Source organism: Microtus oregoni, unplaced genomic scaffold (assembly GCF_018167655.1).
Source record: "Microtus oregoni isolate MIOR12 unplaced genomic scaffold, Mior012 000027F_ref0000203, whole genome shotgun sequence".
NCBI lineage: Eukaryota > Metazoa > Chordata > Mammalia > Rodentia > Cricetidae > Microtus > Microtus oregoni.
This window is the reverse complement of record NW_024543086.1, coordinates 16582915-16605221: the sequence shown is the minus strand read 5'-3', so window position 1 is coordinate 16605221 and position 22307 is coordinate 16582915. Positions and strand designations below refer to the sequence as shown.

Here is a 22307-nt window from a genome sequence, read left to right as displayed (position 1 = left end):
GGAAAGAAGAACTGGATAACTAGAATTAGTAAATCAATAGCAGTTTAGAGAATGGCTTACAGACTTTGGAGGGAAAGGTCAGAATCTGGTAAAAAGCAGACACGATGTGGCTAGTGACTGAACAGAGGAGTACTGCAGTCAGGAAGTAACATGGAAGTCCTCTGCATCTCTCCTAGTCTACTTTGTCTCACAAGTATGAATCAGAGTAGCCAGCAAGAATGATTTTACAGGCCAAGCAAGACAGCTCAGTGAATAAAGGCACTTGCCACCAAACATGACAACCCGTGACAGGACGCACAGTGGATAGAAAGGAAAGACTCCTGAAAGCTGTATCTCATCTTCATGTGCATGCTGTAGCACACTTGTGCCTGGACACACAAATGCAATACAAATTTTTGTAAAAAAGAATTTTTGTATTTCTCTCCCCCACAAATGGGACCTTGTTATAAAAATTATCTTAGCCGGGTGGAGGTGGCGCACGCCTTTAATCCCAGGCAGAGGCAGGTGGATCTCTGTGAGTTCGAGGCCAGCCTGGTCTACAAGAGGTAGTTCCAGGACAGGAACCAAAAGCTACGGAGAAACCCTGTCTCGAAAATCCAAAAAAAAAAAATTATCTTAAACCAGATGTGGTATGGTGGTGCATTCCTTTAATCCCAACACTTAGGAGATAGAAGAAAGCAGATCTCTGTGAGTTCAAGGCCAGTCTAGTCTACACAGTATGTTCCAAGACAGCCAGAGTTATGTAGAGACCCTGGCTCAACCCCCAATGTCGCCATCCAAAACCCCAATTATGACAAACCAATAATATACAAGGCTCTTGCCAGCATGGTAGTAAATGCTTATAATTCCCTATTGGGAAAGGCGGGAGAATTAGGAACTCAAGGTCATATTTCTGGCCAACAAGAGACCCTATCTCAACAAACGAACAAAAATGGCACAACAACAAAACAAGTTGTAGCCCAGGCTGGGCAACATAGTGGAGTTCAAGGCCAGCTTGGCTAAATAAATACCAAGGTGCAAGTCTCAAAAAGAAAGGAAAAAAAAAGCACCTTTAAAACAAACAGAACTAAACCAATAGCTACTTAAAACAGTTTCAAAACATCTACATGGCTGTAAAATTCTAAAATAGGATGGTGCCCTGTGTTCCTATAGTGAACTTTTCAAGGCAGGAGATTCTGACATTAGACTATTGAGCCAATACTATCTGAAGTGTTTATTCACATCTCCTGCAATCCCTTACACCTGAGCACTTCAGAGGTTATCAATGGCCATGGGCTACCAGTAGGCACAGCTTGCTCCTATAAACAAAGTTTTATTGGAATATAGCTAAAATGCATTCTCTACGGTGTCTTCTTATCAATCATCACCATGCAGAGCTGAACAGTCATTATAGAGATTATTAAATATTTACTATTTAATTCTATGCAATAAGAAGTTCAGTTACTCCTGTCCTGGATAATTAGAACCAACAACTAGGCACTGTGGCATATCTCTATGATTCCAGTAACGCAGGAGGCTGAGGCAGGAAGATCAAAGCATTCAAAGCCAACCTGGGCAACATGGAAAGACCATACCTCACAGGACCAAACAAAAACAGTGTGACAAATTTTGAGTGGGAATGTTTCACTTGGAATGAGACATTACTGAATGTCAGTGAGACCTTTCCCCAAAAAGTCAGGTACAAACCTAACTGAAAATAAAACTACTAATGAATCTCAAAATACCATTGTTAGTCTTGACTAAAAATTACACTTTAAAAGTAACAATGAACTTTATTTATTAAAAGCCACTACTCTGTCAAGTGTGGTGGCTAGCACCTTTAATCCCAGCACTCAGGAGGAAGAGACTCTTAGTGCTCTGTGAGCTCAAGGCCATCCTGATTTACACACAGTGAGTTCTAGGACAGTCAGGGCTTCCTAAAAGAGAGACCCTGTCTCAAAAATAAACAAAGAAACAAACAGAAATGAAAATCACTACACTAACTCAATAAAGATACAGTGTCTCTGGACTCGCTGTCTCTGGACTCCCACAATCCCTTGTTCTAGTCCCCAACACCAGGGACTTTTATCAATTATCCTTTTGCTCTGGAACTCAGACCAACCAAATAGGTTATTTTCTTCATAAAAGTTTGTTTTCACTTTGTTATAAAACATTCAGAATGGGGGGCTGGAGAGATGGCTCAGCGGTTAAGAGCATTGCCTGCTCTTCCAAAGGTCCTGAGTTCAATTCCCGGCAACCACATGGTGGCTCACAACCATCTGTAATGGGGTCTGGTGCCCTCTTCTGGCCTGCAGACATACACACAGACATAATATTGCATACACAATAAATTAATAAATAAATATTTAAAAAAAAAAAAAAAAGAGAAAGACACACGATACAGGAGACACAGAGAAAAAAAATTTTTAAAAAAAAAAAAAAAAAAAAAAAAAAAAAAAAAAAAAACATTCAGAATGACAAGATAAATGAAGAACACAAAATTGGTATTCTTACTATACTAAAAATTCCAGAGCTAGGCACAAGGTACTTGTCTGTAGTCCCAGCATGAAGAAATACCTGATGCCCTGGAGTTCAAAACTAACTGGGCTAGAAAGTGAAAAACCTTGTCTCAACAATAATAATGATTCTTTAAGCCCCAACGCTTACTAATTTACTTACATACAATTTCTTAAACCCTAAAGTATACTAAGCATATAAAAGAATTTTAAGCAAAATAAGTTCTGGTGTAAATATTTGCCATTCTTAAGAAATTACTACATAAGCAACTGAAAACTGTCTTGAATATAAGTATTCTAGGTATCAGTGAAACAGTTATATCCTTTTATAACTGATCATGGCATTATGGCAGATTGGGACTTAGCAATACAATATTAAGTCATAGAATATAGGGCTAATATTTCATCTACTAGAAAAATTGTACTTAGCAGGGCAGTCGTGGCGCATGACTTAATCCCAACACTTGGGAGACAGAGGCAGGCAAATCTCTGAGTTTGAGGCAGCCTGGTCTACAGAGTGAGTTCCAGGACAGTCAGGGCTACATAGAGAAATCCTGTTTCAAAAACAAACAAACAAAAAACAAATAAACAATAAATAAATAAAAATTAGGCTCAATTTTTAAAATATATCAAATAATTTAGGGTTATATTTTTTACAGTGTTTTAACAAAACCGAGGGTCAGTCACATAAAACTAATACTAAAGTTGATGAATAATTTATTTCCCATTTGTTGAGATTTTTCTTCAGCTCAACTCTTGAAGAGCATCCCAGAATAATCTATCTGCAGTGTGTTCCTACTCCTAAGTGCTCAAAGACGCATCAGTAGCCTGGTACCTTTGACAATACAAATGTGGTCGCAGGTTGTAAGCTCACGTTAATAGAAACTTAAATAAGCACTTAACAAGGCTAGCATGGAACCAAAACAATCCCAACACAAATAAGTGATTTTCTAATTCCATAACCACACCATTTTCTCCTTGTGCATCTCTCCGTTATTTTAGATTAGATAACACTGAAACATGCTATTTTAAAGTACAATGAAATGGCAGTCATTTATTTTACCATAGATCACGAGATTTACGAAAAACAAAAACAAAAAACCTCTTCTGCTTTTTAAAAGTTCAGACTTTGATCCTCTTTCTCACCTGCTGGTACTGGAAAGACAAAAGTCCTAAAGATCTTTCAAACCTAAATACTTTTCTCACGAATCAGTTTTCTCATGAAGTTGATGTATGTCAGCTTCCAATGTATTTGAGCAAGAGAGGAGACGCACAGGGGCCTGATCTTTGGGAGGCGTCCACATGAAAAAAATGGGAACCCCGCCCAGCCCTCAACTTTCTCTGCTTTTCCAGTCCCCGGTTTTCTCTTTGCAAAACCCAGAGATGCCGAAGTTCCTGATTGACTGCCTCTACCCGAGGCCTGGTAGAGAAACAAACCGCTAGTTACCTAAATACCTCCTTAAGGTAGTTAGTCATAAGACTCAAGCCTGCTCAGAAACAGCAGAAAGGTTTGCTTTCTTGGGTTAAAGAAGGGCGATTACAGGGTTTGGCGGTAGGATTTGTCAAGCAAGCGGAGGGCCGAGCAAGAGAGAGAAGCCAGAGACTAAGCTCCATCTAGTCCCAGGAACCGCCCCCTGGGAGGCTAGACTGCCCTCGGTACTTCCCGGCCACCTCCACTCGGGAGCAGCCGAGCCGGGTCGGGCTCCTCGGGGCGGTTTCCGGGTCCGCTGGGACTCCAGCCGACACCCGGCCCGCCCCCGGCCCGGCTCCCTGCCCTTAGCCCCCGCCCCGCTCGCTTCCCCCCCCCCCGTTCCCGTCCCCTCCCATCTAATATGGCCGCCCCGCCCGCCCCACCCCCAGCACAGCCTAACTTACTGGGGCCCGCGGCACCGCCCCCCTGCGCCCATTGGACGCAAGGTCCCCGCTCCTCTCCTCCATTGGACAGCACCGGCCGCCACTCGCCTGCGAGGGCTCCGCCTCCGGGCCGTTCAAGCTGCTTAGAGAGGACATATAAACAAATCCCGAGAGGGAGGCCCCCGTCGCCCGCCGCCCCCGGGGAGGGGCGGAGGGGGGGGGGGAAGCCGCGGCCCTACGACGCCCATGCCCGGAGTTCGCCAGGCCCGCGCCTGTCCCCCCAGCCCTCGAGCGCCAGACGTGCCGGCCTCCCTCACACGCCCCTCTCCTCCCCTCCCTCCCGGCCCCTCCCACCCGCTCGCCGCTCTGACAGGCCGGCTGCCGGCAGCCGCTGCCCCCCGCTCCCGGGCGCGCAAAGGGCCGGACCCCGGAGGGGACGGACCCCCGTCCGCGCGCCCGCCTTTTATGTAACCGTCGGCCGCGGCAGCAGCCTGGCCCGGCTCGCACCGGCGGCCCCGTCCCGCGCGCCCTCGGCCCGGCGGCCCCCGCCCCGCTCGGCCAGAGCCGGACACCCGCGCCCCACGCTCGTAACTCTCGGCCGCCGCATTCCGCCCGCCCGTGCGGACGCTCGGCGCTCACCTGAGGCTGAGGGTGGCTCAGGCGCTGGGTTCGACCGCGCTGCCGCAGCCGCGGACCCTCTCCATGCTGCCTCGGGTTTGTTTTGTTTATGTCCTTCCTGACGGGTTCCCGGAAATCGCGTGACTCGCCCCCCTCACGTGGGCCGCGGCGAGGAGGAGGAGGGAGGCGGGGGCCCGCCGCCCCGGGCCAATCGCGAGGCGTCCTGAAGCCTGGCCAATCGGGGGCTCAGTCCGGCCGGCGCCCTGTCACGTGACTCCAGAGGGGCGGGTTGCCGGGGAAAACCTGGAAGAGAGGGCGGAGCGGGGGCTCCGAGACTGCTGCTGAGCGTGGGCGTGGGCCGCGGGGACTGGCGAGCTGCAAACTCGCGTGCGCGAATGATGTTCTTTTCAGAGACTTCCATATTCAGCCTGTAGGCTCAGAACTAAGATGAGGCCCGAATGCTCACTTTACAGCTAACTGAACCACAGGGGACTAAAGGAATTAGTTAGTAGGTGGCTGCATAGATCTTGTTTCGTAAATGACATCCCGTTTCCCCGATAGAACTGGCCTTATTCATCGACTAATATTTTTAAGTCTGAATCCCAAGATCTTGGATCAGGTGCGTGCACCTTTGAGATCGGAGCTGTATTCAGCTGAGCAAACTGTTACTCGATGCTCTCCAGACAAGCCTGTCTCACCAGTGATCCTGTAATTTGCTTACGACTCTTAATCCTGTTGACAGTTTATTGGATGTGAATTACGTGGTAGATTCATTATCTCAATAGTTCTCCCAACAGGCATGCAATAAGAGAACCATTTTTCAAAAGGGAAAAAAAAACTCAGAGGAATCGTTTGAGGAAATAACCTACTTAGTTATTACAGCTGTTTCCAGAATTCTCTTTATACTCAGGATCCTCCTGTCTTAGTCTTCTGAGTGTGGGGTTACAGGTCTGCACAGCGCGCACACACACACACACACACACACACACACACACACATGAACACAGAAAATGTATTTTCTTAAACAGGAAAGAAGATTAAAGGTCAGAGAAACTTCATCAGATTCCCTCCGAATATCAGTTCTCCCTTGGGAGTACCCACCACTGAAAATGTGGCTTCGAAGCTGGGGATAGTGGTTGACCCTGGTTATTCCAGCACTCAGGAGGCGGAGGCAGGAGGATGTGACATTTATACTTAGCTATCCTGAGTTGCATGGCAGTCAAGTCTTCATGAGACCAGGTTTCAACCCACCCTCACACCCCCCTCCTCAAAAGAACCCCCCACCCACGGAGGCATGCAGGCACGTTGTAGAGTATCAATGTCACAGTCATGTACTGGGATGGGATGTGGTGGCATGCATCTGTGACTCCAGTACTGGGAAGCCTGGGGCAGGTGGATCTTCAAAGCAAGCCCGAGCTACATTGTGATGGACTCCCTGATTCAAAAGCAAACAACCATGGATTTGGGAATAAAAACGATTTGCCTAGATCATGATCCTGAGGAAGGCGGAGTGGGAGTAGCAATGTCATTCCTCCTCTGCCCTCCATGCCAGACATACAGCCGGTCACTATGCTACTGACTTAGTAACAGCCTGGATCGGAATCCTTGTTTCACCACCTGTGAACCAGTACAAATGATGTAAGTTTGATGAAGCTGAATTTCTACCTTTGTAAAACTGGAATTGGTGTGAGAACTGAGTGAAATAATTGGCATAGGGTTGGTAAAATGGCTTAGTGGGTTCAGCACTTGTCACAAATGTGAGGACCTGAATTCAAATGCCCAAAACCTGTGCAAAAGCTGGCTGTGTATCAGGAACATCTGTAATCCCAGCACTCTTGCAGGGAGATGGGAATCTGAGATAGGAGAATCTCCAGAGACTCATAGGCCAGCCAGTGATGAGACCCTGTCTCAAACAGGGTGGGAAGCAAGAACGAACACCCAAGGCTGGACACCATGACACGTGTGCATGCCCACATTCACACACGAGTGCAAGCATGCATGCACATATACTGTATACACACATGCATATATAAAATAAAAAGATTGTTTAAAAAACAAGTCATATAAAGCACTTACCAGAATGCCTGGCATATAGCTAGTACACAACGCACAGTAGTACTATTAGACTATTTTAAGAGCATCATTTAGAAGGCCAGCTGTAAACTAAATAGCAAGTAAGGATAACTCTATACAACTCAGCAATTTAACAGCCACTAAACCAGACCAACCTTAAACTCATGGCACTCCTGCCTCTGCCTCCTGAATACATGTATTACAAGCATGAACCACCATACTAGGCTAAAACAATTTTTGGACACTAGATTAATAGGTAACTATGGATGCATAGGAAAAAAGGAAAACAGTATGTCTCTCTCCCAGATTGCCAAGCACACCGTAGGACCCCCAATACCCAATGATGCAATGAGTATTTACCACATGGTACCTTAGCAAATTCTAATTATCTTGGTAAGTCTGACCATAGCTCTTTTGAACTTCCCCCATTATGTGGAATGGGAAATTGGAAATCCAATAGGAAAACATTGACTTGAGAAGTTGGAGCTACATCCCTGGGCTTGTTTATGTGATGTTCATGCTTTAAATCTCCAGAAGTCTGGCAGCTGTCCAGCAGATGGCTCGCCCTTCTGTGATCACACTACCTTTCAGACATAGGCATTTGCATACCTATCAGGCATCAGGTTCATATCCTAGCACAAGGCTCTGCCATCAGTGGCACCTGCTGGTCAGTTAGACTGTGCCTTTGTGTTTTCTGTTGTCTAGGAAGGGGCAGAGTTCTGTGCAGTGGAGACTTTCCATCAAGGTTTGTTACTGACTATGTCCTGCTCTGAACTGAATGAAATCACAGGCTCCTGATTGATCTGTGTTTCTTTGGGCTTTATGCAGCCAGATTCTACCACAAAGTTGGCAGTCAGATTCAGGGATAGTGTTGACTTGAGGGTTGGGAGGCTTGTATTCTAGCCACAAAGTGGTGGCCAGCTGGCATTATCACTTTCAAAGCATGTAACAGTGCTTGCTCCCCAGAAAAATTGATGTAGTAGAACAGCTTGAATCATAAAAACAAGACTTTACACAAAGATGAGACAATGGTACAAAAAAACAAAACAAAAGATACATAGGATGCTACTAAATTCCTCAAAGTAATTTATTTTTCAATAGGTAGCAATCGTGTATGGTATAACATTCAAAAGCTCAAAAAGATCCAGGCATGGTGGCTTGGACCTCCATTCCAGTAGGTCAGTCTGGGCTACATAGTGAGTATGTACCTTGTCTCAAGAAACAAAAGTGCAAGGCCGGGCGGTGGTGGCGCACGCCTTTAATCCCAGCACTCGGGAGGCAGAGGCAGGCGGATCTCTGTGAGTTCGAGACCAGCCTGGTCTACAAGAGCTAGTTCCAGGACAGGCTCCAAAACCACAGAGAAACCCTGTCTCGAAAAACCAAAAAAAAAAAAAAAAAAAAAAAAAAAAGAAAAAGAAACAAAAGTGCAATACTGTTTCTCGTGACTATCAAGTTGTTTGGGCTCCATGGAGACTTCCCCATAATATGCAGGAGGCTGAAGCGAGCAAGTTGCTTGACTCCAGGGCTTTGAATGTCCCTCTTTCAAAAATAAAATGATTTGGGGAATAGAGGTGCACGCCTTTAACCCCAGCACACAGGAGGCAGAGGCAGGCGGATCTCTGTGAGTTCAAGGCCAGCCAGGACTACACAGTGAGATACTGTCTCAAAAACAAACTCTGGCCAAGACCCTAATTTAAGCTACGATATCCAAGGTGACCAGGATTCCAGACTGTTTCCCACAAGAAATTTGGACAGAGTGGATCATGCTTTAAGATCCTGTTTGCTCTAACAGAGCACCCAGCCATGCACAGCCATGCTGGCAAGGGCGACCGAAAATTCAAATGACAAGAAAAACAGAGAAAAGATCCGGGCGGTGGTGGCGCATGCCTTTAATCCCAGCACTTGGGAGGCAGAGGCAGGCGGATCTCTGTGAGTTCGAGACCAGCCTGGTCTACAAGAGCTAGTTCCAGGACAGGCTCCAAAACCACAGAGAAACCCTGTCTCGAAAACCAAAAAAAAAAAAAAAAAAAAAAAAAAAAGGAAAAACAGAGAAAAGTTGTCAAAAGCCTTGCATTTTCTTACTATTTCTGTTTGTTTGGAGACAGGGTCTTATGTGGTTAAGTCTAGCCTTGAACTCCTGCTTTTGCATCCCAAGTGCTGGGATTACAGATGGGCACCCCCACACCCAGCGCTATATTGCCCCATGACCTGAAGTTTGCACTCTGTGTGACTCCTCCTTAGAGTGGACTGGGTCCTGCTTGCTGGTTCCACACACATCTTAGGTGTCAACCTTTTGGGAATAAGTGCTTTTTCTCTGGACAGCTCTCGGCTGTGGGATACAGTCAGGAGTCACAGCTTCAAAAGTGAGAACAATTAACTCAAAGCTGGAAGATCTCCAGGAAAAGTTGTGTCCCTCTGACACTAGGCACTGACTTTTTTCCCAAGAAGATGACAGTATTGCTGAGTAGTCTAAAAGAGACTTATTGATGCTGGCGACTGGATCGCATCCCTCATTCATCTCATCTAAACAGCATTCTTTGGAGGGAGATGTTATTCCCACCGTCATACGGGACAGTGTCCTTATGTGATAGCTCTAAGCCTCAGTTTCTTATTTTTCCCTGAAAACACCAAGTTCAGCACCCAAATGCCCCATTACTTATCTATCCTGATTTCCCAGCCTATCCCATACTCAGCACCAGGCCTGCCAAGGTAGAGGGCAGACTTTTAGATTTGATGAGCAGATCGAAACCCCATCCCATCTTCTCAGGTTCAAGACCCCTTCCTCCTCTGTGCAGTCCACTTTCCCCCACTCCTCCCCTTTCCTCAGCTACCCATTTAAGCACAGTAAATACTTAACTGCCTTGGATTATTCGTGCCATGTGTATCAGTGTTATTTCTTCAGTGGGCATACATACACTCTTGCATGCCACCATGCCTATCTTTATTCAGCATGAGTTACACATCCCAGCCTGTCTTTATTGACAGAAGAGGGAGAGGAAAGCGATATTTGGAAAGTCCTGAATGTATACACGAGACAACATCCTGGTCCTGCAGGACCTCAGAACTTAGTGAGGGAGAATGAGCGAACTCATGAGCTGGAACCCTCGTGCTGGTGCCAAGAGCAGGACCCAGACCTCAGCGCCCCTCTGTGTTAGCTTACTTGGACAAACTACTAACCCGTCTGACACTTCATTCCTCTTCTCACCTGCCTCACAGGTTAATCTGAAGGGCCCAGTGGAGGACTTCAGTGCATAAGCAGTCCCCATCTCTCCCTGCCTAGGAGGAATGTGACTCGGGAACTTGTTAGAAGAGAGGCAGTAGAAAAGAAAAATGTCTCCTGGCGGAGAGGCGGCAGCAAGCAGCTGGAATTGTTCTCTTATCTTTCAGTGCAGCAGTCTCGACAAAATTGTTTCATCTCTCTTGCTGACTGAACACTTCTGGGACAATGCATTGGGTCTTTAATTCTGTTTTATCAGGACCGAGCTGAACATACACTGGTCGGATCAGTGGCTGTAAGTGATAGCAAACTAGGAGGCCAGGGAGCGAGAACAATCTAGCGTTTGTTGAAGAAAGACTCCCTACACACAGGTATAATAAGACATTCTGTTGGTGAGGCCAGAGTGGGAGGATGAAAGCCGAAAGCGGGAGGGACAGATGATAAGACGCAGGAACCCAGACCCAAAGCCATAATGGCTTGTTGGATTAGGAGAGGAGGCGTGTTCCAAAACAACCCCAAACTGGTATAACACTGCAAGGCTAGCTTCTCAAGGACAGGAAGTAAACAATTCAGAAGGTTTCTTAAGGGAAAGAAGTGAGACAGAGCTAGGAGAGGGGAGGGTGGAGCCAGGGTCCTCTGCAACCAGAGGTTTGATTTAATGCAAACTTACAAAGTCACAAATTTCCCTGAGCTATGGAAAAACTCAGGACATGCCCATCCGCTTGTTTTTTAGGTTTCAGTTTTCATTTTGTTTCCACAAAGCCTAGGCGGTGTGATTAATGGGGTCGGCATCCCACAACTGCAGCAGCAGGTCACAAAGCAGGATTAGCAGACTCAGTAACAGACCCAGACTGTCAAGAGAGGCAATGCGAGGAGGAGGACGGACCAAGGCTCCTTCTCAGTGCTTAGCCAGCCCCTAGGGTATCGCTCTAGGTCCCTAAAGGGTAGCCTGCCTTTCCTAACAGATCCGAAATGTACAAAATGCACCTGTTAGTACTGCAACCGGCTCTTGTCTGCCAGAGGGAGCCCCCTCTTCCCAGCCTGACTAAGGAGGAAGCCACTGCTGGGAAAGTGGAATACTGATGGAACTGAAGTGGGAATAAGAGCAAGTATACAGTGGCTACCCTCCTCTAAACAAAGGCAGTAGGGACAGGGTTTAGGCTCCTGCAAACACCACCGGAGAAGGGAGGGTCCAGCGGTGGGTTCCTCCAGTTCTGAGGTCAGTAGCTAAAAGATTGGGAATACCAGGAAGGAAGCAAAATGCTCTGCTCCAATCCAGTGAGCCTAGCAACACATACAACAGGCCTGGCACATGGCAACACTGCCTAAATGTTAGCTACTAATACTGTAATTACTATTTCGAGGTACAAAGGCTTGAACCCCATCCCAGGGCTCTGCCATGATAGGCAAGTCCCCCAGATCCTTTTCAGTTTTAATTTGGAACAGGGGCTCACTAAGTTGCACAAGCCAGCCTTGAACTTGTATTCTTTCTGCCACAGCCTCCTGAGAAGCTTGAAATAAGGCGCGTACCACCACAACTGGTTATTATTACTAACAAAAACGGTTTTGAACATTTCTGGGGGACTAAAGAAAGCCATAGACATAGGGATTTGTGGATCTCAGATAGGAACCTTGAATATGAGTTCCAGGCCAGCCGGGTCTACAGAGTGAATTCCAGTACAGCCAGGGCTACAGAGAGAAACCCTGTCTTGATAAACAACAAAACAAAGCAAACAAACAAGAATCCTTGCTCAAAACTGATTGAGAGATTGCAACTGTCCCAGCTGATGCACGCCTGTGGTCTTGACACTAGAGATGCTGGGGTAGGAAAAGTACAAGTTCAAGGCCAGGCGGAGGAGGGAGGGTGGGGAGTACAGCTCAGTGACTAAGCAGCTGCCTCACAAAACACATGCACCAAGTTCTAGTTCTGTACTCAGCCCCATAAAAATGAAAGAAAAAAAAAGGGATCATCACAAGTTTCAACACAGGGAAGAGCACTGGAGAATCTTTGTAACTTTAGAGACATGTGGCATTGTGTTATATAAACTAAATTCCCAAAGATTGGAATTCACTAAAAAAAAAAAAAAAAAAAAAAAAAGAAAGAAATCATCTCCCTTGGGATTCTTTTTTCCCATGCTAACTCTAAGTAAATGAGCATCACTAAATAGCTCCTCCATGCAAGATTGTGGGGATCAAATCCCTGAACAGGTAGCTGTGGTGGCTTACTCCTGGAATGCAGGCAGGATTTCTAAGTGTTCAAGGCCAAATTCACCTACACCGTGAGTTCTAGGACAGCTGGGGCTAGACCTTGTCTCAAAGCAACCAAACCAAACAACACGTGTGTTGGCAGAGATAAGCAAAAATTGCTTGAGAACCCAAATGGACCAAGTACTTCCTGGCCAGAACCGGGGCTCGATAGAGCTAAGCTGAGAGGAGGGATGTGTTCCTGCCCGAGGGGATGCTTTTGCCAACTCTAAGGGCACATGCTTGTTCCATCCTGATTCTGCCTTTCAGGATTGACTGCAGACAGGTCAACATGGCATTGTACTTGGACATGTAGGTTCAGGATGGATGTGGCTACACTGTGGGATTTCATAGACATTCACCAGGGTTTGTGGGAGCAACTTGCAGCCTAGCTGACTGGGGGGGTGCAGGGCACCCCTTTATTTGCCTGAGGTCATGGAAAAGTCACAAAAAGAAAAAAAAACTGCATTGAGGCCCAGAATTGGCCTCAAGGTCAAGGAGGAAGCTGGGGAGTAGAGGGGACGGGATGTCTGGGTTAACAGGAAACCCACTCAGAAGCTATGTAGAATGAGAACCTGCCTAGCCCAGGCTGGGTTTCCTAACAGTGCCCAGCCTTTGCAGAGATCTATTGGCTTTTCCCACCCACACTCCTGCCCTATAACCTTCTCTGGCACTGGGCTCTATGCCAAGGCCTCATGCTAAGGACCATAGCTATACCACTGAACCACACCACTCAGCCCTGTTGGCTTGTTTTAATTTTTGAGACAGGGTATCGCTGTGTAGCCCATGCTGGCCTAGAACTCCCTCCTCCTAGACCCTCCCCTCAGCCTACTTGAGTAGCTGGGATTACAGGCATGTGCTACTATGTTCAGCCCCTGCAAAAGGCTTCCAAAAGGAGGTATTGCCTATGTTTAGGTACAGGGGATCTGTCTGAGCCAGGGGAAGCTGTAAGCACCAAGTCACTGAGAGTGAAAACTATGAGTGAGGGAGGAGTTTGACCCTGGAAGAATGACAAGGACACGCAATGGCAACTCTGGGCCCTAAGATCAGGCTCTCCTAGGTTTCAATTTATTTATTTATGTTCTATTATGTGTGTGTCTATATGTAGGTGTGTGAACGTGAGTGTGGGGGTCCAGAGAGACCAGAATAGGGCATTGGATCCCGTGGAGCTGGAGCCGCAGGAGTTATAAGCTGCCTGAGGTGGGCATCAGGAACCAAGCGCAAGCTTTCTGCGAGAGTAGGTATTGCTCTTAACCATCGAGCCATCTCTCCAGCCATTTCCTCAGCTGCTGCTGCACCTGAAGCCCAAGCACTGGCAAAGGGAACTGCTGTATTGCTACCACCCAAACAACAAGGAGCAACGGCAACCACAAAACCAGCTCTAAAAGAGGCCAAGAGCCCAGAAATGAGAACAGACACGGGCATGGGGCAAGTTGAAGAGGAGCTGGTTGGAAGCCTTGTGTTTATTTATGGTTTAAATGTTCCCTAAAACTTCTTTTGTATCACTACTAATATTCATTTCAGTTGAAGGGTATTAAGAAGGTAGGGACTTAATCGCAGTGCTGAGATACCTTTGAGAAGTGGTGGGGATTCAAACGTGTAGGGTGCAGCGTCTAGACTGAGTCTCCTAGTTTTGTGGGCAGGATGTCTTAGCTCTTTGTCACGGGATGCACTGTGCTGCTTTTGTTATCAACAGATGTGAGTCCTACACATTCAGCCCCCAGAAATGTAAGCTAAATTAACCCCTGTTTCTTTATACAGTAGCCTGCTTGGGTATTTCATTACGGCCCCCAAATGAACTAATATACTTTCTATAACTTATATGAATTAGTGGCAGCTGGGCCTCTGAATGAGAACTCGATGTGCCATTGACTTGTTTTTCTAGCTACACTAAGAGCCTGTTCTATTTACTGCATAGGATAATGTATATAACATTTCTGGTAAGGTGGAGGGGAGGGTGGTGCTGACAGCTACCTGAGCCGTGGTCCTTTCAGACGGCTCTTCCTTACAGACTCCTTCCTTGGCCTGCCTCTTGGGTTCATGAGAGTGAGGGAGCCCCAGGAGTCTGTGTCGGCCCCTTGCATTCTCATCTCCAGCTAGTCTTCCCTGCCCTCCAGACACCTGGGGTCTGTCAGCATGAATGGTGCAGTGCTGAACATGACTGCGCCGAGGGAACTGGATCGCTTTGTCCTGCCCTCTATCAAAATGGTGCGGTTCTACACCAGGAACCTGGATGTGGTTCCTAGCACCTCCTGTGTTTTCCATCCCTGCATCCCTGCAACCAAGCCATCACCACAGTTGATCTGACAGCCATGACCAAGCTAGCTGCTCCTTAGCTCCCATTTATTTCAGTTTACCACACCCTTGATGTTTGCCTCTTCTGGGCCCTGCAACCTCTTCCCCAGTCCGCCTGGAGGCCTTCAAGCTTCCTTCTGTGAGTTCACCACTAAAGGCCATTTTTTTTCTTCAAAATACTTTCCCTGAACATTAGTTTAGTGGTTTAGGTGCCTTTACTTAGTAAATGCATTTTGGTGAAAGTGGGTATGAATACGTAAAGTAAAAAGATTTACTTTAAATTTTTCGATTATGTGTACATGTATGTGTCTGATATGTATGGGTGCCAGCAGAGGTCAGAAGAAGGTGTTACAGGCAGTTTTGAGCCACCCAATGTGGGTGCTGGGAACTGAACTTGGGTCCTCTGGAAGAGCAGGAAATACTCCTAACTGCTGCACTATCTTTAGCCACTTCCCATTCCCAACACCACCACCCCCCAAAAAAAAAATCTTAAAAAAAAAAAACTGAGCCAGGCAATGGTGGCGCACGCCTTTAATCCCAGCACTTAGGAGGCAGAGGCAGGCGGATCTCTGTGAGTTCGAGACCAGCCTGGTCTACAGAGCTAGTTCCAGGACAGGCTCCAAAGCCACAGAGAAACCCGGTCTCGAAAAACCAAAAAAAAAAAAAAAAAAGACTGATGGGGACCAAACTGAGTCTAAGCTTGCTAGCAAGCTGTCACTGAAATGCCCCTCCAGCCCTATAAACAATGCTTTATTATGTGTCTTCCTTACAGCACACACAACACAGGGGCAGTATCTTGTTTACAAGATACAGTTTGCACGCAAGCTCCTTCTGTACAAACAGGTGCTGGAGATACCTGTTGAAAAGCATGGGGGATGGGCTGGAGAGATGGCTCAGAGGTTAAGAGCACTGGCTGCCCTTCCAGAGGTCCTGAGTTCAATTCCCAGCAACCACATGGTGGCTCACAACCATCTGTAATGAGATCTGACGTACTCTTTTTGCACACAGGTTACATGCAGGCAGAACACTGTTTACATAATAAATATTTTTTTTAAAAAAAAAGCACTAGGGGCTTAGAGAGTCATTCTCAGCTTCGTAAGTCATACCTCCTCAAACACTGGCTTACTTTTACAAAAGTCTACCCTGCTTGTTCCATTTTGGGGTGGCAGCCCATGGTAGTGGCGCTCTTGGACCAGTGTGAAGACACTTTGAAAACCATGCCAAAATCCTGATGATAGTCTCTGAAGAGACTCTTGTTTGGAAAGAAGAACACTGGGGCTTTCTTTAACCCGTGTGGGACCCCAGCACATTCATGGCCCTACATTTCCACTTTCTATGTGGGCAGAATCCATATCAATGCTCCCCTTTCATCGTCCTACATGGTCACTGTGAGCACCTACACAAAAGGAAGCCAGAGAGGCCTCACACCCTGAAGGGTCTGAACTGCTCAGCCAATGCTGTTCACACGTTCTCTATGAATCGACTGCTTTCTCCTGACTCAGAATAGTTGCTGTGTCTCTGTAAACCTGAGCTCACTTCCCCTGATCCTGAATGCTTGGGGTGGAGGACGGGGGATGGGATGTGCTTACACAGCTTGAAGGAAGTGCTAACTTTCTGACAACAGTCCGTAAGAAACACAACCCCCTCCCCAAACGTGAGAGTAATGCACGCTCTGTGACAACCTGAAAACTATGGGAAACTATGAAAGAAGTGATCGTGGTGATACTGGGGACAACTTCCTATCACACAGTTTTCTGTGGCCAGACACTGACAATATGGAAGGGCTATCTTTTAATATTCTGTTATCTTTAGTTGGTAAAGTAATTGCCATGGTTTCTTTTTATTAAGTTGTTACATTTGTGTATGTTGAGACAGGGTCTTGCTATGTAACACAGGCTGGTCTGGAATTCACTCTGCAGCCCAGGATGTCCCAAATTTGAGACCCTCATATTTCCGAAGGGCTTTTCTTGTGTGTGTGTATATATATATATATGTATATTTTGTGTATATATATATATATTTAATTTTTTTTAGGGGCTGCAAAGATGACTTAGTGGTTAAGAGCACTGCTGCACTTCCAGGAGACTTGGGCTTGGTTTCTAGCACCCACATGGTAGTTCACAACCATCTGCAACTCCAGTTCCAGCGGATCTGATGCCATCTTCTGGCCACTGAGGGCATTGCACACACATGGTACCCAGAAATACATGGAGGCAAAACATCCATATTTATAAATTTTTAAAAAGTTTTAAAAAGCCAAAACCACATAGAAACCTTGTCTCGAAAAATCAAAAAAAAAACCCAAAAAACCAAAAAGTTTTAAAAAGTTAAAAATCAAACTTATTTTTATGTATATTTGTCCATATGTCTACACACCACACGTATGCAGGTGCACGAAAGGTCAAAAGAGGGTATCAGATCTCCTTATTGGGTTATGAGCAGTGAACTGACTGATGTAGGTACTGAGAATGAACTTGAGTCTTCTGGAAGAGCAAGAAGCATTTTTAATCTCCAAGTCCTCTCTTTAGTTCCCCACACAAGCCTTTTAAAAGATTACATCTCAGCACTCGGGAGGCAGAGGCAGGCGGATCTCTGTGAGTTCGAGACCAGTCTGGTCTACAAGAGCTAGTTCCAGGACAGGCTCCAAAACCACAGAGAAACCCTGTCTCAAAAAACCAAAAAAAAAAAAAAAAAAAAAAAAAAAAAAAAAGATTACATCTTTGCTGGAGAATGTGCTGAAAAAGTAAAAAAAAAAAAATAAGTAAATGAAAATCACTTGAAGTCACTCAAAGGTACAGTGGTTTCGATGAGAACGGCTCTGTAGGCTTGTGTTTGAATACTTGCTCCCAGTTTGTAGAGCTGTTTGGGAAGGGAGTACAGGGTGGCCTTGCTGGAGGCGGTGTGTCCCGGCTAGGCTTTGAAGCTTTCAAGGCTTATCGCCATCCCCACGAGCCACTTCCTTCCTGTTTGTGGGTAAGATGTAAGCTCTCAGCTGCTACCCTGGCAACATGCCCACCTGCCCGCTACACGCTCCGTGACGTGATGGTGATGAACTCTGGATTGTGGGTTCCCAGTGCGTGGCTCCTTCCATAAGCTGGCTTGGTCATGGTGTCATGAAAGCAATAGGAAAGTAACTAATATAGGAGGGGGATACTAGCTTTGTTGTTTTCTCCATTCCAATCTCTTCCAGAGATGTGGTTCTAAACAGAACTGATCTTCTGGTCTTAACTGTGCTGGTGGGAGTGACAGCTTCTGTGTATCTATCCTCTTGCTTCATCTCTAAGAACTGTGTACCACCACACATCCCAGATAAGCCTTTGGTCTGGGACGACAATGCTGTTTCCAGCTGGGCCAGGATATAAATATTCTTTATGTAGTATTTTGTGTCTTTTTAAGCCGGGTGGTTTAAAAATTATGGGTTTTCTACAACTTTATCCACTGAAGCAGAAAGCTCTAGAAGGGATGCAGCATGGGAAATATAACGCGTACTCGCTGCTCACGTCTTTGTTTACACTGTAAACACATCTGTTCTCCAAACAGTGTGGGGTATAATCACTCCAAAATGCTTAGATCTAACAAAGCATTGACTTTTAAAGAGAGGTTTACTTACTTTTATTATATGCATGAATGTTTGCCTACATGCACGTCTGTGTATCGTGTGGTGCCTGGTACCCTCAGAGCGACTCTCAGACCCCTAGAGCTGGAGTTACAGGTGGTTGTGAGGCACCAAGTGGGTGCTGGGAACCAAACTTGGGTGCTCTGCAGAGCAGCGAATGCTCTTAACCACTGAGCTGTTGTTTCTCCAGCCCACCACTGATGCTCATGCTTTGGAAGATAAAATCCAGTAATTCATTGACTCAGCAACAATTTCAAAGCTAGGTGTGTGGTAACCATGCAGGTAATCTCAGCACTCATAGGGCTAAGACTGAAGAAATCCATCAAGTTAGAGGCCAACCTGAGGCTACATAGGAAGAGCCTATCTCAAGGGGTGGGTTCATTTCTAAATTCCAAATTTGCTTTGCTATGGCCAAAATGCCTTCCTTTGCTAAAAACCTAGAGAGACACATAAAAGAGTTACGTTTGAAGTCACATTAAAAAATATAAAATATCAAGTTGGCCAGGGACAAAGCTACAAAAAAGGGCTGGGGGCGGGTGTAGTTTGGGGACAAATACTTGCTGAGCATGTGCAAGGCCCTGGGGTCCATCCATAGCAACTGGCGGACTCTTCCAGAGTATGCCAGAACTACTTCCTCCCTGGGGTGATATGTAGTAGAATTTGCAAGGCAGGAAGGGTGAGGTCCAACCACTCCTGCTATGATCACAGGGCTCAGGCCTGGCACAGGTGCCTTTTATTGATTTTTCTGGAACCCTCTGAGTCAAATGACCTATCAAAAGTGAAACCTAGGTAGGAAGAACAAAACCAAAACAGTCAGCTGTCCCTCTGGGTCTTATTTTAATAGAAAATGCTGCCAGCATGCCCAGAGGGTTTGGCCATTTATTGGGCAAATGTTCTGTATTGTTCTAATTTACCAATCAGCCTCCCCACCACTTGGCCACAGCTTTGTGTAACAGAAAAAGGCAGGTAGAAGCTGGCTGTGTTGGCTCACACCTGTAATCCCACCTCAGAACACTGAAGCCTTCCTCAATTTCAAAACATCAACAGTGTGAGGTGAGCAGAGGGCATCCTGGGCAGCACTAAACAGACAGCAAAATTAAAGTTTCTTAAATAACAGGGGCTCAAGATTAAACTGATTTCCTCAGCAAACAGAACTCAGCAAGCTTCCCCTCAATCTGAACCTATTTCATTATCCCTTTATCTCCAAGCCACTGACACAGCTAAGTGAGGGCGCAGGGCTGCACCTGACTGTTAAGAGTCTTGCAAGCACTCTGTCTGAACAGACAGTCTGTCATCTCAGGCTCGGCCAGGAGGAATTCCTTCTCCTCCAGGTATCTCACTGCCCTGTTTCACACAGGTGCTATGCGGCCTCAGTGGGGGAAAGTCACAGGAGGGCTGAGAGACGACAAAGCTGTAGGTCCAGGCCCCTCACGTCCTTGAGGGCTCCAGAGAAGACAGACTACGGCACAGCCATCCACACCTGGCTGGCACGACAGAGCCCTGGAGCCTTCCCCATGCACATCTGTCCTTCTCAGTGTTGTCAGCATGTAACACACCAACCATCCTTACTGCAGGAAATGACCCCACCCGACCGAAAACAAGATCACAAGCAAATCAGCAGTGTAATTTAGGCCACTTCCTGATGGGTAATTTGATTAGAACAAGGGAGGAGCATAAAGTGGATCAGTAAAAACAACCCACAGACACCGATCAGCCCGGCTTGTGAGTGCCTTCAACTATGCTACCATTAAGCCACCGACACTGATGAAAAGCACCCCCAAAGCTACCCTCCACCATCACTGCAAGGCATGCCACAACTGATGTTTTCCTCCACCGACCAAGTGCAGCTACCCTGACAGGGTTAAATGTGATGCAGCTTGAATCCCCCCTCCCCCCAGCAATGACACTGAAGCCGACTCAATTGTGACACGAGGAGGCCCTGTTTTTTGCTGCAATCGACTAAGCAGATGCTTCACAGGGAACCCCTGGGCATGGCTGCGGCAGAGGAACACTTCTGAGCACTTAGAGCTGGAACACTGCGGAGTCCTGCATACCGGCTATAACCACCAGTGTGGCTTTCTTAGATGACAAATAGTCATTAAAGATCACCCAAGTTGCTCTGGAGGAAAGCAGGGTGGTTATCTGTAATGGCAGATTCATTTTCTAACAAGATATCCAGGCAGACTACTTACTGGCCAGTCTGAGTGAGGCAGGATGGCTAGGGATAACGTGCTTTTGGGTGGAAATTCTAAAGCATAGATCCTGGAGCTGGAGAGATGGCTCGGCAGTGAAGAGCACTTGGCTGCTCTTCTAGAGGACCCTGGTTTGGTTCCCAGCATCCATATGGCTGCTCATGACTATCTGTAACTCTAGTCAAATGCCCTCTTCTGACCTAGGGAACTAGGCACACATGGTATAGACATACATGGAGACAAATCACTCATATGCATTACCATGGTAACCAGCTTCAAATCTTTAGTGTTTTATAGAGTCCATGAAATTAACTAAAGAGGGGGCCACTGAGGTAGCTCAGTAGGTAGACGGGGATGTGCTGCTAAGCCTGACAACCTGATTTCAATCCCCATGTCTGACGCAGTAGAAAGAGAGAAAACAACTTTTGCAAGCGACCTCCACATGCACACCCAGGCAGATACACCCACTCCCCTCAAAAAACAAACTTAGTAAAGGACAGTTTCCTTGGTTGGGAATACAAAGTATGGAGATACCCAATTCTAAAAGGATCCTGTCTAGGGGTGGGGACAGGACAAGAGCGTGGTTAAAGGGAACCCGGGGCACACGATAGGCCATCTACACTGAGCTACACTCCCAGCTAAACTTTTAGAATAACTTTTAAGTTCAAAAAGCAAAAGATTGGAAATCTATCTAGGTGATAGGACCCCTCACCTACTATGTGTGAGGCCCTAGGTTCAATCCCCAGTATGTGGGAAGGGTAGAAAGCAGGGCAGAGTTAAAACTGACATAAACAAAGGAAAGCAGAAGAAAGCTGGTGAGAGAGGCAAAAGGATAAAAAATTCAAGGTCAGCCTGAAAACTTCAACTTTGTAAGAAAGACAGTAGGAGAGATACTTCAACGTGAAACTCTCCGTGGTCTTAAGGGCAGACACGAAGAGTCCAGACAGCCCAGGACGACCAGAAAAGCGCAAACTGCAAAACAGGAAATAGCTCTTGGCTAGCTGTCAGAGAACTGTGAACTGCTGAAAATTCAATCTATTTTAATTTTGAGTTTCTTTCTTAAAACTCACAGAATCTGGGTTAGACCCGGGTTCAATCCAGTGCCGCAAAACAGCCCCTAATTTAGCAATTAGATGTCCGCTACTAAAACATCTCCTGGCTCAAGCCTTAATCACCCTAGATCTCTTTTGTCCTATTTCTGGAAATGTGATAGTTCTACCCACGGCCATATTTACTGTCTTGTCCATGTGACTGGACATTGTCCTCAACTTGGGTACCACCAATAGTCTTTTTAATTTTAAAAAGAGACACAGTCTTGCTGTGTTGTCTGGGCTGGCTGCCAAGTCCTGATCTCAAGTGACCCTCTTATCTCAGCTCAAGGAGCAGGAACCAAGCAGTCTGTACCTGCATCTCACCGCCACTTCCAAAGGTCAAGCATGACATTATGTAACAGCTCTATGCAAAGGGTCCATCTCTCTTCAAACAGCCTGGGAGTTCATGAGCATGCAGGGACCCCGATTCCAATATTTGCTTCCTCCAATACCTTGCCTGCAGTAAGCTCTCAAATGATTACTGAATGATCAAGAAAAGTACTTACCAGTCTTCAGGCGTCTCACACTACAAGACCAGGATTATATATCCAACCTAAGGTCAGACAACAACCTCATTTTTAAAAGGCATTATCTAGAGACAGAAGAGCTTAG

General features: G+C 46.3%; 1 protein-coding gene across 4 annotated transcripts in view; it reads right to left on the bottom strand.

Moving 5' to 3' along the window:
* Positions 1 to 22282, bottom strand: part of Crebrf (CREB3 regulatory factor) — an 83071-nt gene extending 60789 nt beyond the window's left edge. For 3 of the 4 annotated variants that reach the window (XM_041676652.1, XM_041676650.1, XM_041676649.1), the window contains exon 1: positions 22202 to 22282. The gene's annotated coding sequence lies outside the window, so the exon portion shown is untranslated. Of the gene's footprint in view, positions 1 to 4988; positions 5094 to 22201 lie in introns of those variants that run through there. The other variant, XM_041676651.1, reaches the window with a different exon arrangement.
* Between the last annotated feature and the right edge of the window lie 25 nt (positions 22283 to 22307).